The sequence below is a fragment of the Cupressus sempervirens genome, chromosome 11 (genome assembly GCF_028749045.1).
Source record: "Cupressus sempervirens isolate cs-2001-9-10 chromosome 11, ASM2874904v1, whole genome shotgun sequence".
NCBI lineage: Eukaryota > Viridiplantae > Streptophyta > Pinopsida > Cupressales > Cupressaceae > Cupressus > Cupressus sempervirens.
This window is the reverse complement of record NC_143128.1, coordinates 394,881,920-394,896,858: the sequence shown is the minus strand read 5'-3', so window position 1 is coordinate 394,896,858 and position 14,939 is coordinate 394,881,920. Positions and strand designations below refer to the sequence as shown.

Here is a 14,939-nt window from a genome sequence, read left to right as displayed (position 1 = left end):
GAGAGCACAAATAATCCACTTAGAAAAAAGAGCAAGCCCTTATTTTTGTGTGGAAAGAAGGCCAAGACCTCTAGACTCTTTAGGGAGATAACAGAAATCCTAGGGAACCCTACAAAGCCATGATGATCAGAACGAGAAGCCCAAAGAAAGTCACAAAGAAAGCATTCCAGCTTTAGGTAGGAAGCTATGGAGGGAGCCCAAGAAGAGTAGTAATACACATGAGTAGTAACCAATATCTTCAAGTAAATCTAGAATTTCCCTGCAAGAGAGGGGGGTTTGGTAATCTAGTAGTCAAGCTTTTTTTCAATTTTCATGAGCACAACATTCCAAAAATTCACTAGAGAAGCTTGAAAGGAAAAGGGGATGCCCAGAGAGAAAAAAATCTCCCCATGGGTGACCCATTTCCACTCAAATTGAGAAAGCCAAGGTGGAGCAAGAAGAAAGGATTTCTTATAATAGAATGTCTTGTGCCATTAGATAGCCGAGCTAGAAGCTTGACAAAAGGTATCCAGACATTGCAAGGCATTAGTAATATTCTCCTTGTCCTCTAGGAGATTAAGAAATGAGTCATAAACAAAGTGACCATTGACAAGTTGGGAAGAAGACTCAAGAAAGGAAATTTTGTGCACCAAACTAGAAGAAACAGAGCAGGCAAGTAGGTAACCAAAACATTGAGCAACAAGAAATTACAAAGCCAAAGCCAAAGGGAAACCCTGATGGATAGATCAAAAGAGCCCAAAGGCTATAGATTGAGAGTTGTTGATGGTAATAAAAACATTAGTATCTCCATAGACTAGAGAAAATTAGGGCCAAAACACAAAGCTTGGAGCATAGCCAAAATGAAGGGCCATTCAATTTGATCATAAGCTTTGGCAAAACCAATTTTCAAAAATAGAGTGTGCTAGTTGAACTTACGAGCCCACTCCATGCCTTCCCAAATAACAATGATGTTGTCAAGAATATACCTAGATTTAATAAAACTATTTTTCTCAAGTCCCACGATTAAGGGAAGAAGATGTCTAATCTTGAGAGCTAAGGCCTTAGCAATGATCTTGTATGACACATTGAGCAAGATGATGGCATGCTAGTTGAAAATATCCTTAGGGTCACCAGCTTTAGGTATGAATTTAATGTTTCCTTTGTTAATGATTGCTCCTAGACTATTAGTATGAAATGCTTCAAGATAGACTTTGTGTAGGTCTTGGCCAATAGACTCCCAGAGATGCTTGTAAAATTCACAGGGGAAGTCATCACATCTAGGGGACTTGTCAACTACCATAGAAAAGTAAACCTCCTTGAGGTCCTTGATGGTGAGAAGCTACTCACAAAAAACCCATTGCTTGATTGCTAGGAAATTTGGAGTAATAGAAATACACTTTCTGAGATCTTTCTCCCAGAAAAATGAATTTCCTTGTGAAGCAAAAAAATTTTCATAATGGAGCACAAAAGCTTGTAGGATATTAGGAAGATTGGAAAGAATAGTATTGCTCTATTTAATATTTTTAATCCCAAAGTTGGTTTGATGGGTCCTAAGAGCTTGGAAGAATTTTTAGAAGATTTATCATCAATCTCCAACCTGTTGGACTCAAAATTGAAGCCCTAATTTTGAGTACCATCCAAAAAAAAGCCCTATAGGCACTTTTTGATGCATGTGTACTCGACTATTCATTTGAGGCCTAATAGGTGTTTAATGTTTCTAATTCCTTACATTCAGTATGTCCATGTGTCCCATGAAGAATAACATGAGGCCTTGTTTCAAATTGAATATCTCACACTAAGTTATGTTTAATGACTTGAAACTTTGGGAGTGTTTAGTGTCCATACCAGAGAGCTTATGTTTTAGATTTTGAGTCATTTCAATATATTTTGACTAGGTTTTGAATCCCTCAAAGTTAGTTGTTTATTGTTGTCATGCTGATGCAAATTGTTTAGAATTCTGGGAGGCTCTATTTGACTTGTTATAACTTTGACCTCGTTGACAAAAATGAGGAAATTACTTTTACATTGCATTATAGTGGTCAGAGAATTTTTATGTTTCACTTTTGAGCTTACAAAAAATTCATTTGATCAGTTTTCAAACATGATTCCAAATGCAATTTATGATATTTTATTGGTGTCAAAAAAGACAGATTGGTTGGTACCCCTATTCGTGATGTCATAATTTTGAATTTGTGATAGGTGAGATTGAATATATTATACCACTATGTTCTACTTTGAAAGTTCTTTAAGTGTGCCAATTTTCAAATCTTGACAAATCCATCTGCACACTTTCCTAGATCCATTCTATTTGCTAGAACCACTTTTTTGCCAATGTTTCTAGTCCTACAAGTCTGAGTAGCCCACTTTGACCGTTCACCAAATGTGCCCAATTATTCATCATGAGCCCTAATCCCAAATTTATGTTTTCCTCATGAAAATGAACCAATGCCCTAGTTTTCATGCCCCAAGTATCCATTTACCCAGTTTTCGAAGCCAAATCCGAACTTGATTTATTGTTTTATAACACATTTGCTTCTGGGTAGTTTTGAGAGGGAAACTTTGATAGTCAATATCTTTTGACTAAGAATTTTTCATGAGACAAGATTGAACAAGGTAAAAGTGTGCAGAATAGAGAATCAATATGATTGATTTTAGAGCCTGACCAGGTGTTTTTGTCAATTTTTAAGGCTAATCAAAGGATCTCCTAGCACAAAGCTGATAGTTTACAAATAAATGGCAAAATAAGTTTTTAATTATCATTCAGTGGTCAAATTTGATTTTAATCAAGATGATGGATTCAATAGGCTAGTTTGATTGATTTAGTTTCAATTTTTTTTTAGCTAGACCCACTTTGGGGCTTGATTGATTTCATGAGATTGATAAAATATGGAGATTTTAAATATTATAGAATCCACATAGTGAAAATTGTCTCATACTAATCATTAAAATGTGACAAGGATTTTTATGCTACATGCTGCTAATTTTAAAGTAAAAGTACTATGACCAGGCATAATGGATTCAAACCTAATTATAAAATCATTATTAAAGGCCTCCAAATTGAAAGATTTAAAACATCTTTTGTTCTTCTATTGATAAGAGTCCAACTGAGCCTTAGTTCAACTGAAAATATGATTCTCTCTACATCTTTCTTCCCATTACTTAAAACTGAAAATAAAGTGCCATTAGAATTACAAGGAAGATCTATTACCAATGAGGACATGGTGGATGACCTACAATCTATGATATCATCTTCACCTAGAATTTTTAGTACAAATTTTGAATAAACTATTTTATTATTGTAATGGATATCTACAATTGAGGAAAAGTCATAGAGAGAAACTTCATCACTTTCATCTAGTGGATCAAGACAATCTTCTTCATAAATATTGATGAAGGGAAAAGAATCTACATAAAACTTGTTGAACCCACTGAGGGAATAAATCAATTGTTTAACCCCATAGATTATTGTTGAAGGCTGAAAGAAAGAAAAATAATCCTCAGATAGGCCTTGTTCCTTTATAACTAACTTCATATTAGAGCTCGAACATTCTACTCTTGCAAGAGTGATGCCATCCACTCTCTTTAAGATTTCTCTAACAATATCACTACTCAGAAACACTCCTCTTACACTCAATATCCATTGCAAGACAAATTTCTATGCTTGATTAACCAAAAATACCATATGCCACTAATTTAATTATAGTGGAGTGTGCCATTTTCTAAAGGGAAAGCCTCTACTAAGCTTACAATAGGTATAATGAAATGTTAAAGGGGTGATATTGCATGCACAAGAAAATCAAAGACAAAGTGGCTCATGCCCAAAATGTAGAAATAGAGATCCATGTTGGAAAGGTGAAACAAGGAAGACACCGATTTAGGTAAGGTATGAGATTTTCTCCCCTCATGGCCAAAGATTGCTAAATGATGTCAGCTTTTGAAACCTCAGTGATAGGGGCATGTGGAGACGAGTGAAAGAGATGTCATCGATTAGAAAGGGGGATAGTAGCATGATAAAAAAGAGGATAAGATTCCCATGCAACCTCTTATAAGACAAAGGTTGCACTAAGCTAGAGAAGAGGGTAGAGTATACATTGATGCCCAATTAGGGGCATTGAATCACAAGTTTTTGCAAAAGCTATTTTGAGGAAAATAGGCAAAAAGGTTCAGTAAAGCTGTGCCAGAGGGAGGAGGGACTTGATGTCAAGAATTTTTATTGCATGTCCCATTTATCACTATCTAAAATTGCATGCATTGAAGGTTTGTTTCTATGAAGGCTCACACACTATAGAGGTCAAGAATTTGTGATATGTGAGCATCTTTCAAAAGAATGTGGCTATTTAAAGGAAGACAAACCACATTTTTATCACAGGGATGCAGATGAGGGTAATCCCACACTTTTTGTTTGGGTTATCTTATAATCTTTTTATGTATGAGCGCATATGTTTTAAGTGTCTTCAAAGGCACTCACTTTTAGAAGAATGAACCTTTCTCGTGGGGCCCTCTAGTGGATTTCCAGTTGGGCATGAAGATTGAAGAAATTTTGAACAAGCATGCAAATGAAGAAAATGACATGGAATCCAAGGATAAATCAGAAATTGACACGTGGCAGAGGACCCCAGACATGGCACAAAAATTGAGGTGTTGACATGGCATAAATGACACATGTCATGCAACCACTATGTCATGATGCTGACTCATCATGCAACATAGAGACTGATAATGTGGTAGGCTAAGGTGGTTTAATGATAGGACAATGACATGGTGGTGCTAACATGATACTGATGTATCTAAAAATACCATGTGTCACAAGGTTGCTATGTCATGATGACATGGCAAGATGCTAACTAGGATAGAGACATGGCAACTAGTGATGTGGCATAATGATGTGGTGGCCATGTGACATAACAAAGGACTAGTAAGGTAGTGACACATGGTGCCTAGGTGGTGGGTTTCAGATGATGAAGCAAAATTTGGCCAATCAGAACATGACACATGGCAAGGCTCGATTAATAGGTTTGACCTAAAATAAAAAATAGAGGGAAAAATTCAAACAAGCATAAAAATTAATTTTTAATATTTTCTCCTAGAAATACATGCATCTGGAGTTTTAAATAAACTTTGTTATATTCTATAGTTTAAACTTTAGAAACTAGTCAAATTTATGCCCAAATGTAGTATCAAAGCCTAGAAGGAGCCTATTTTTCATTTTGAAATTCTGGGAGTTTCTGATAAGCAAGTATAGGAGTATTATATATCACCAAAATTGGGAGAAATTAAACTTTCCATTTCTAGAGTTTTTTTTTTCATAGGACGTCATTAGTTTTAGGTATGTGAGGATTTGTCTTAGGTGCCCAATTTTCAGTTTCATTTAGTTGGAGGGATCTAAATGTGATTTTTAGTGAAATGGTGAATTGAGTGAATGTAAAAGGTAGTTATGGGTGAGATTTGTCACCTCCAAGGTAGTTAAATCAAGGTATCATCAGCATTTTATGATGCATTCTAGATATTTTAGTAGCAGAAGGGTTTTCATCATTTATGAAGAGATATTTTGGGTTTGTTACAAAATAATGATGAAAACCAAATAAGATCTCATGGGTAGAAAGATAAGAGAGGTTTTACAATAGAAAAGAATGGATATTCAAGTGGACACATGTCATTTCTAGATAAGATTTGGGATTCCATTCTTCTTCTATATCTTTCTCTTTCTCATCCATTGTAAGTGTTGGCAGTTTTCACTGTGAGACCATAGGTTCTAGTTTTTGATATGTTTCAGGATTGTGATACCATTTACTTAAGCAATTTCCATTGTAATAAACATTAATAAATAATCATATAGATAGTTTTGATTTGTTAGGCAGTTTTACATTTCATTTTCATGCATATTATTGTATTTTTTTCAAAGAAATGAATTAAAATGCAACAACAAGTTAGTCTTCATTCTAATATCTTGTCTCCCATTCATGCTATTTGTTATCTTTTTTGTTTTGTAAGAAAAGTGTATGAAACTTAGTTGCAATCTATTGGTTGCATGTGTTGATTTATTTTTCTTATGACTCAAGGCGTTATGTAAATGCTTGATTCATCATCATAGGATTGCAGATCTTATTAAGGGATAGGTCGAGTATGAGATTCAGAAAGATGTAGATGTCTGATTCACAAGGTGGATAGATAGATCAAGAAGTCCTGATGTATGGGATATGTCAATGACTTTGAGGGATGTATGTTAGGGGTTTGTAGGATTTCCCATGTGAGGCCTCACCTGATCCATCATAATATAGATGACATATTTGCATTATGATACTTCTAGTTTGATGTTTTTATATACTTTCAAGACTACAGGATTATATTATTTTAATATTTGTATTTTGATGATCGACACTTATGTCTGCATATTAAGACCTAAATGATATAATTAATGATTTCATTCATGTTCTAACTTTTTTTAATTGGTTTGATAGAAGTTGAATTACATAAATACTTGTAATGTGAAATTGTAATGTTTAAGTGGGGGTATGTTACTTGCATTTTGATATTCAGGATTTTGATATTTTGACATTATTCGAGACTTAGAAGGACAATGGCTTATTTTATCTATTGATTTTGACATTTACAATAGTGTTTTTCACCTATGATATGTACTAAGAACATGATATCATGAATGGAATGATTGAAGACATATGGATGCAAATTTATGACATGATAGAATTAGATTATGATTTAATGTGATATGTAGATAAATGTTAATTTGATAATGATGATTTATGATTTAATGTGACATGCAAATAAATGTTTATTTGATGGTTTATAATATGCAAATCTTGATATTTTAACATTTTGAATGATTTATTTGAAATGATTAGGACGGGAAATTTAATTGAATTATGTTAATAATATTACGTAACATTTGAAATTATATGCATTTATGATATATATTTTATATGACATCCTTGGACTACTGTTGCTCAAGTTGAATGTGCAGGAAGTGGAAACATAAAATTTTTGGGGGAAACAAGTTCCAAACCTATGTGAACACAATTTAACCAAGGCAAATCATTGGAGGATTCAAAAGCCTTGTTGTGAAATTTGTAACAAATCTTCTAAGGAAATTAACTTGGCCAAAGAAAGATTGAATTCCTTTTATATTTTTTGGCTTGGGGACTTTGTCAATAGCCGCTACTCTCTCAGGGTCTATTTTCACCCCATCCTTAGACACTATATGTCCTAGTAGTTTGCCTTCTATGACCCCAAATGTGCATTTCTTTGGGTTTAAATAAACTCCATATTCCAGAGCTTTAATAAAGATTTTTTCCAAATGTTTGCAGTGATCTTCAGCCTTATTAGAATATGTTGTAAGATCATCCTAGTACACAACCATAAATTTATCAATATAATCATGAAATGCTACATCCATGGCTCTTTGGAAGGTAGCTCCTACATTAATCAGGCCAAAAGGCATCCTCATATATACATATGTTCCCCATGGGGTTGTGAAGGCTGTCTTGGATTGTTCACTTTCCTTTACTAGAACTTGATTATATCTAGAGAAACCATCCATCATTGACATTAATTCAGAGCCAATCACTTGCTGCAACATGGCTTCCATATTAGGTAAGCCATAATTGTCTTTCAGAGATGCAATGTTTAATTTTCTAAAATCCACACATAACCTAATATCTCCATTCTTCTTCTTGATAGGAACCAAGTTTGAAACCCAGGTGGAATGCCTGATTGGTTTGATTATCCCACCATCTCTTAGTTTTGTTAGTTCTTCTTGCATTTTTGGGGCAAGGGTAGGATTCACTGGTCTCTGTTTTTACCTAAAACGTTTTACATTTTCCTTCAATGGTATGACATGCTAGAACAGATCCTCCCTATAAGCCTTAAGGTCATCATATGACCAAGCAAAAACATGTCTATATTTTCTAAGTAGGTCAATCAATGTTTTCTTGATTTTAACAGGCAGGTTTTGGCCGATATAAACCCTTTTGGGAACTTCATTAGTACCCAAGTTTATCTCTTCTATCTCTTGAGGCTTGGGGTCATTAACTCCTGATTTTACTTTGTCCTGGTTATCAAAAATATTTTCCAAGACTACTAACCCCTTTGGCACCTTATTTTTTTTCAATTGCATAATCTCTTGACCAAAAATGGTTTCCTTCCCATTTATGGTTTCAATCAGTCCATTCCAATCCATTTCCTGACCGTGGTACTTGTCTTCATTAAATTTTTTTTTTTAATATCTTTGTCATCCTCAAAGGCCTGCCAATTTTCAATGTTGTCAGGTATGGAAGGTCTATTTTGCACCTCAATCTAAGAGAGTCTTGCAAATGATATCTCTTTTGGCTTGATTGCTACATTTGGTAACATATCAACCATCTTGTTTTGAGTCCTATCTCTCCATGAGATCCCAAATGAATCAAAGAATTCTATATGATCCCGAACTACATTTCTATATTGTTTCAATCTCTTATTCTTGGATGAGTAGGTTCCTTTGATCTAAGAGATAATTAGTTCAGAATCCCCTATGACACAAATTTCTTAATTCTATGATGTATGGCAACTTTGAGTCTTAGTAGAAATGATTCATATTTTGCAATATTATTAATGTAGGAAAACTTCAAAGTGAATGAATACCTAAAAGTGTTATTTTCAGGGGATACAAAAACTACACCTGCCCCTACACCCTCTTTAGAACTAGCCCCATCAAAGAACATTGTCCATAATTTTGGTGAGTTCATGCAACATTCAACTTCATGTTCAATGATAGAAGGTAAATTTTCAACTTCCTAAATAATTAATTCAGCCCTGAAAGCATTAATGCTAGTATCTAGGAAACAAGTGGTATCTTTGTCAATTTCTTCTCCTAAAATGTGATTAACCCTTGGCTCCCTATTTACCCTGACAGCTTTGTCCCCTATATGAAAAGTGGCATAAGTGAGATCACATTATAGGCTTCCCCCCATGGTAGCACTCCATTTCTTGGAGGGTAACATCCCATAGTGTGGAGGTATATCTACCACAAGGACAGACATGGTTAATTCTACTTCAGGATATGCAGCCAGTTTGAATGGTAAGGCATTTATGGTACCTATGACTGGGACTTCCCTAGCATCCATCCCTCTGCATCTTCCCTAATTGGTATCCACCTTCAAACCTAAGGCTTCCATTACTTTGAAAGGCATTATAGTGTTGGAAGCTCCTGAGTCTATCATGCAATTTTTTAAGGTCTTTCCTTTTATGATTAGGCTAAGGAAAAAAGGATCAATATCTTCTATAAATGCCACTGAGGAATCATCTAAAAACATTTGAGGAATCTAGGATATGATACCACTATCCTCTATTACTAATGGGGTTTGTTGGGACACAGTTTGATCTACAAAAATATTATTGTTTCCTATTCCACCCAACCATGACAAAGCCTTGTTCTTATGCTCTTCAATTCTAAAAAGTTCAGACAATGGCACTTTTACAGTAATTTGAGATAACATAGATATCATATCAATAGGTTCAACAATAGTGGGTTTTACAAAAGTACTTGGAGTTGGAATCTTTTGAGCAGTAGGCACCACTATTTGCTTGATAGTATCAAGTTCTAATTTCTTTGGTTGCACAACTGGTTTTTTTTGGCTCACTTATCTGAAATTGAACCTTCTTCTTTGGTTCCCATTTCTTACCCTTATTTTCCTTGATCTTAGGCACATATACATTGACTTTCTTGTTTTGATCATTCATCTTATGAGTGATGTCTTTGATGAATACACTAGATGGCTTTCCTGCATCATTATTTACTGCTCTATTTCTCAAATTGTAGTTACTATGGACTTGTGAAATCATTTCTGCTATAATTCTGTCAATCTCCTCTTTGGAGGGCATTCTTAAGCTTGTGAGACCTACATCAAAAAATTTGCTGCATACCTTATCTGTATCATACCCTTCATCATCTGAAAGCACCTATTGATGATGTAGATGGTAAGAAATTCTTTGGCTAGTAATATAATTTTCAAACTCTTTTGAATCAGAATCTATCAAATCATCACACATGCTCACCATATTGCAACTTATATCATCATGGCTTTTCTCTTCAGTTTCTTCTTCAGGTTGCACTCCTTGACCTTGGGAAAATGACTGAGCAACAACACAATAATCAGTAGAATGAGGTGATTGACATATAATGCACCATGGTACATCATCACTCATATTTACAGTGTTCCTTTACAGGGGATCTAGAGTACCCTTATCCTTTACATTGTGGGTCTGGTTGGGAACTGACTTACCATCTTTCCACTGAGTGGTGTAAGGGTAATTTTGCATTCTATGCTGCCTATTGAAATTGTTGTTATTCATAGGGGGTCTTTTAGTAACATTTGGCTTATTGAAATTAGTGGGATTCATCTTCTTGAGAAATTCCAAAACCTGGCCTATAGTAGGTTCTTCGAGCTTCTTTCCTATAGGAGTTTTGTCACCCTCCCTTTTATTATTGTTCTTAGGATTATAAAGCTTAGGATCATCCCTCCTACCTAGTTTGCTAGATGCCTTCCTATTATTCTCTATATTTACTACAATTTTATAGGCATCCCTTAAAGTCTTAGGATTCTTATCCCTCAATTGATAAGCCATTTTGCTATCAAAAGCATTGAAATATGTTGTGAGACAGACATCTTCATTTAACCTAATGACTTGAAAAAGTCTGTACATACTTTTCTGGAATCTTACATTGAAATCAAATGTGGATTCATTTGGATTCTTCTTGATATTTTTGAACTCATTCAACATGAATACTGCATTAGTGTTGTTCCCATATTGCTCTTTGAACAATTTCTCCAAATCACTCCATGAGGTAATACTATCATTAGGCAACCTCCTAAACCAATCCCTTGTATCCTCTGTTAGTGAATGCACAAACAATTTCATTACCATATCTTCATGTTCAACTTCATAATCATTGAACATATCAATGAAAATTTTCAAATGTTCTTCACCAGTAACAACATTATTCCTAGAGAACTTAACCACTTTATCTCTTAAATCAAACGATATGGGATGTGGAGCACTAGGAATACCAACAAATGATATTTGTTTATACTTTTTCAGATATATAGGTTTCTTTTGGAAACCAGGAACATTTGAAGTACTAGCTATATTAGCTTGACTCAAGGGAGCAACTTGGGATTGTTGAGGTGGGAAAAATGGGACTTGGGTGCCAATAGTGGAAGATGAGGTAGGAGCAGATTGGGGTACTCCCCGAGTTGAGATTATTGGACCAATAACTGGTGTAGGAATTATAGGTGGGATAGACAAACTGGGCCATGAAGCCAATGCAAAATTAGATTTTATGAATTGGATTTTTCTCCTAGTTTCTATAGCTTGAGCTTCATTCTCAACCTTCTCGAGTTCTTTTGCAAGATCTTCCCTCTCTTTTCGAGCCTTCTCAAGATCTAGATCTAATTTTGACATGGAGGGTTGTATAGGTTTGCTTGGTATATCTTGAGGCTCATTTATTTGGATTCCTATAGCCTTGCCTTTCCCTTTATCTAGAGCTTTTGCAGTGGGCTCTAAAAGATCCACTTGAACAGGTTTATAGGTTTGGATTTGAGCAATAACTGATTCTTGCCTTTGATTTAGGCATTTCTCTTGTTCTTGAACTTTAGCTCTCAGATTATCAACATCTCCAAAAACATCCTTATGGAGAGTTGTGGTATTTTCTTCTAACCTTTTATTTTGCTCCTTCAAAGCAACCATCCTTCTTAGCAAAGCATCCCTTTCTATTATGGCATCCAAGGTGGCTTACTCCTTTTCTTTTTCAAGATGAATGCATTTAGCTTCTTCCTTAGCAATCCATTTCTTCAAAAATCCTATTTCAGAGTGCACTTCTTTAGGATCTGTAGAAGTTGCCTATGAATCAGCAAGGTCATCCATATCTATAAGATTTGGCTGTACATATGGGGATGCTCTAGGATTAAAAGAATTATCAAATGAACTCCTAAATCCTAGCCTATAGTTCATATCTACTACAGGATCTGGCCTTGACGAAGAAATTCCTATAGTGGATACATCTTTATCCTAAAAGAATCTCTCTCATCTGGTAATGGGGTACTGAAAATGCTTCCTAAGAGTCTTGTAGTTTCAGATTCAGAGCTAAGCAAAAAAGACTCTCTTCCTATTATTGGTTGATAATGGGAATTGACAGATGCATTACCTCTGGGTTTCCAAGTGGGATTTGGATCCGTCTTCTTCTTATTTTGATTCTTTCTACCACCTTGGGGTAGATTAGTATACATTGATACATTGGGATTGGCTCTCATGTAAGCTCTTATTTTTTTCTCTTGTCAGCCATATTCACCTTCTGTTAAAACAAGCACTAGCTTCAAAACCTTGATTGAGTTGCCACCCTATTTTGGGAAAATATGTAATGACACTTTTGCTGACTGAAGAAAAACAATACACAAGTAGAAACAAAAATATCTGGCACAGACAGACCAATCACTGATGTCGTAAGACTACAACTCTTGCTTGTTAGATAAGACACTTGGATAGGCTAAATATGTCAGTGTGTAGCAATGGTACTTGGGCTTTATCTTCTTTAAATTCTCAAGATTTGTCACTAAATGATTCCCTTATAACCACGAGAAAAAATTAGATAACATGACACACATGTACACATCAGGACCAAAGAAACTATAGTACTTTCTCACAAATGTGTTGGACAACTCCCTAGTAGAGTCACCATTTTGTTGGTGTTTTAAAATGCAATAAAACTACTAAGCGACAAAATACTTAATACCAGAATGACATTACATACACAATCTAAAGACTAGCCAATTCTTATTAACAATTGTATATGCAAAGTATTTGGACCCAACTTCAACAAAACCAAAGATCGTTTTCTACTCTTTTGGCTCTGCAAAACCAAGGTGGGTATACCCAGGGATGATTCAAAACTAGAACAACTATATGAGGATTATTCTTAGTTTCATTCTGATTCTCATTTCAAGATCCTCAAACATATACATAATTCTTACTAACTTGATAAACACATCCCATAAAATAGATATGGCCAAGAAATCTTCTATAGATCTACTGATGTTCTTAACAATAGTGGCTAATTGAAGCTAAAACATTCCATGCAGACAAGTGCTGGCCAACTTTTAAGATCTACAAGAAATAAAAGTAAAATTTGATTTGATGCTGCATTTTGATAATAATTTATGATCTATTTCTCCTTCAGCTGAATCAATTTTGATTAGTGCCTAATCCATTGGGATTCAGAGTCTATAGCAAGTTCTTAGATCTAGTTTGTTGCCTTACAACAAATTCTATCAGCAATTCTTATCAGAATTCATCATTCAAAATCCTTCCCACTACTAAAAAAAACTTTATCACATTCATCAAAGCTTTTATTTAATCCATTGAATTAACAGCAGTGATAAATAGATATAAAACCTAACTAGATTGCATTCAATTGCACAAGCCTTTACTTATACAATATCAAGACAACCAAGTAATTGAAAGGAGACAAGATTCAAAAAGAATAATATGGGGACAGTTCACAATTTGTATTCATCTTCTTTGAAAATGGTATATCATTTAAAATAGACTCAGAATGACCTTCAGAAAGAAACACAACTTATTCTATATTCATGTATTCTCAGAGAATTGATAGAGAAAATACATCTTAAACTTGCTTTCAAAATTTGGAAAAAATAGACTAAGCATATTACTTAGAAAAATAGAATTTAGACCCTTCTTTAGCCTTTGTATCTCACTTAAATAGTGTGAGATGCAACAAGCTTCAGGCTAAAGACAAATGACAAGTGTCCTTTTAAAAGACACTTACATATACTTGTAACAAGATGACAAAAATGTGAGTAACAGCAAAAGTTTTACATCAGACATTTCTTTTGTGGGCCCTTTTGCTTTTGTGTTGCTAAGTTGGTTGCTATTCTGATCCTTCCTTGTATGCAACAGCCAAATTAACTAAAGATGAAGTTTGTTCTGATGATGGCACGTCAACCTCCACCTATGGGATTTCACCATCTTTATCCTGCATGGGGGAAATAACTTCTATCTTTTCCCTTTCTTTAGTTGTATCGACATCCTGTGGTCTCGGGTCTGTAACTGAAGGTAACAAATTATCCTTGCCTTCTTCTTCTAGTTGGGTATGAGTAGTGACAGGGTCAGTGATTTGGATCTCCTCACCTTGCATTTCATCACTATCATCTTCATCTTTATCAAACTGCTCAACAGGAGCCATATCTGCCATCCATTTGTCAAATAATGTATCATCTAGCCAATTGAACTGTAAAATATCCCTCTGTCTTTTTAGCACATATTCAGCATCCTTGTTAATGGTAACAAATTCTTTCTTTAAAGAATCAAAGAATATTTGGGCCTTCACCATTTCTTCTGTTGTGGTGGCCCACCATGCATGCCCTGATTCATTAATGACTTGATTCATTCTTAAACAGCATAAATCATTAAGTTCCTTTGCCCATTCATCTTTGCCTTTCAAATTATTCTTTTTGTCTAGGGCACGAGGAAACAAATTGAATTTTTGGCTCTTATATTTCTCAAAGTAGCCTACTACTACTTTTTGTAAACAAATCCTTTTATTACTAAAATTAGTAAGATCAGAAACAATATCAAATGTTTTTTCAATTTGATCAAAAGAATTATCTATGACAAAGAAACACAAAAGTGTTATTTCTTTCTCCTTTGTCACCCATTTATTCAAAATAGGCATTAGAGCCTCATCATTAGACTTCAAATCCTCCCAAATACTGATCACCTTGGCCAACTGATCATAAATTAGTGGCCATTCAATCTTGTCCCCCAAATATGTGAGAGCTTTTCTCAATTTATCTTCATATTTGGATTCCAATTCTACATGTAAAGCCCACAGTTTGCTTTTTTCTTCTTCAAAGTCCTCAGCAGTGTAGTATTGTGGCCTTTGGGGTGTATCT

At 34.7% G+C, this 14,939-nt stretch overlaps 1 pseudogene; it reads right to left on the bottom strand.

Moving 5' to 3' along the window:
* Positions 1-2,921: 2,921 nt before the first annotated feature.
* LOC149529683 (F-box protein At3g44326-like) lies at positions 2,922-6,247 on the bottom strand (annotated as a pseudogene).
* Positions 6,248-14,939: the final 8,692 nt, after the last annotated feature.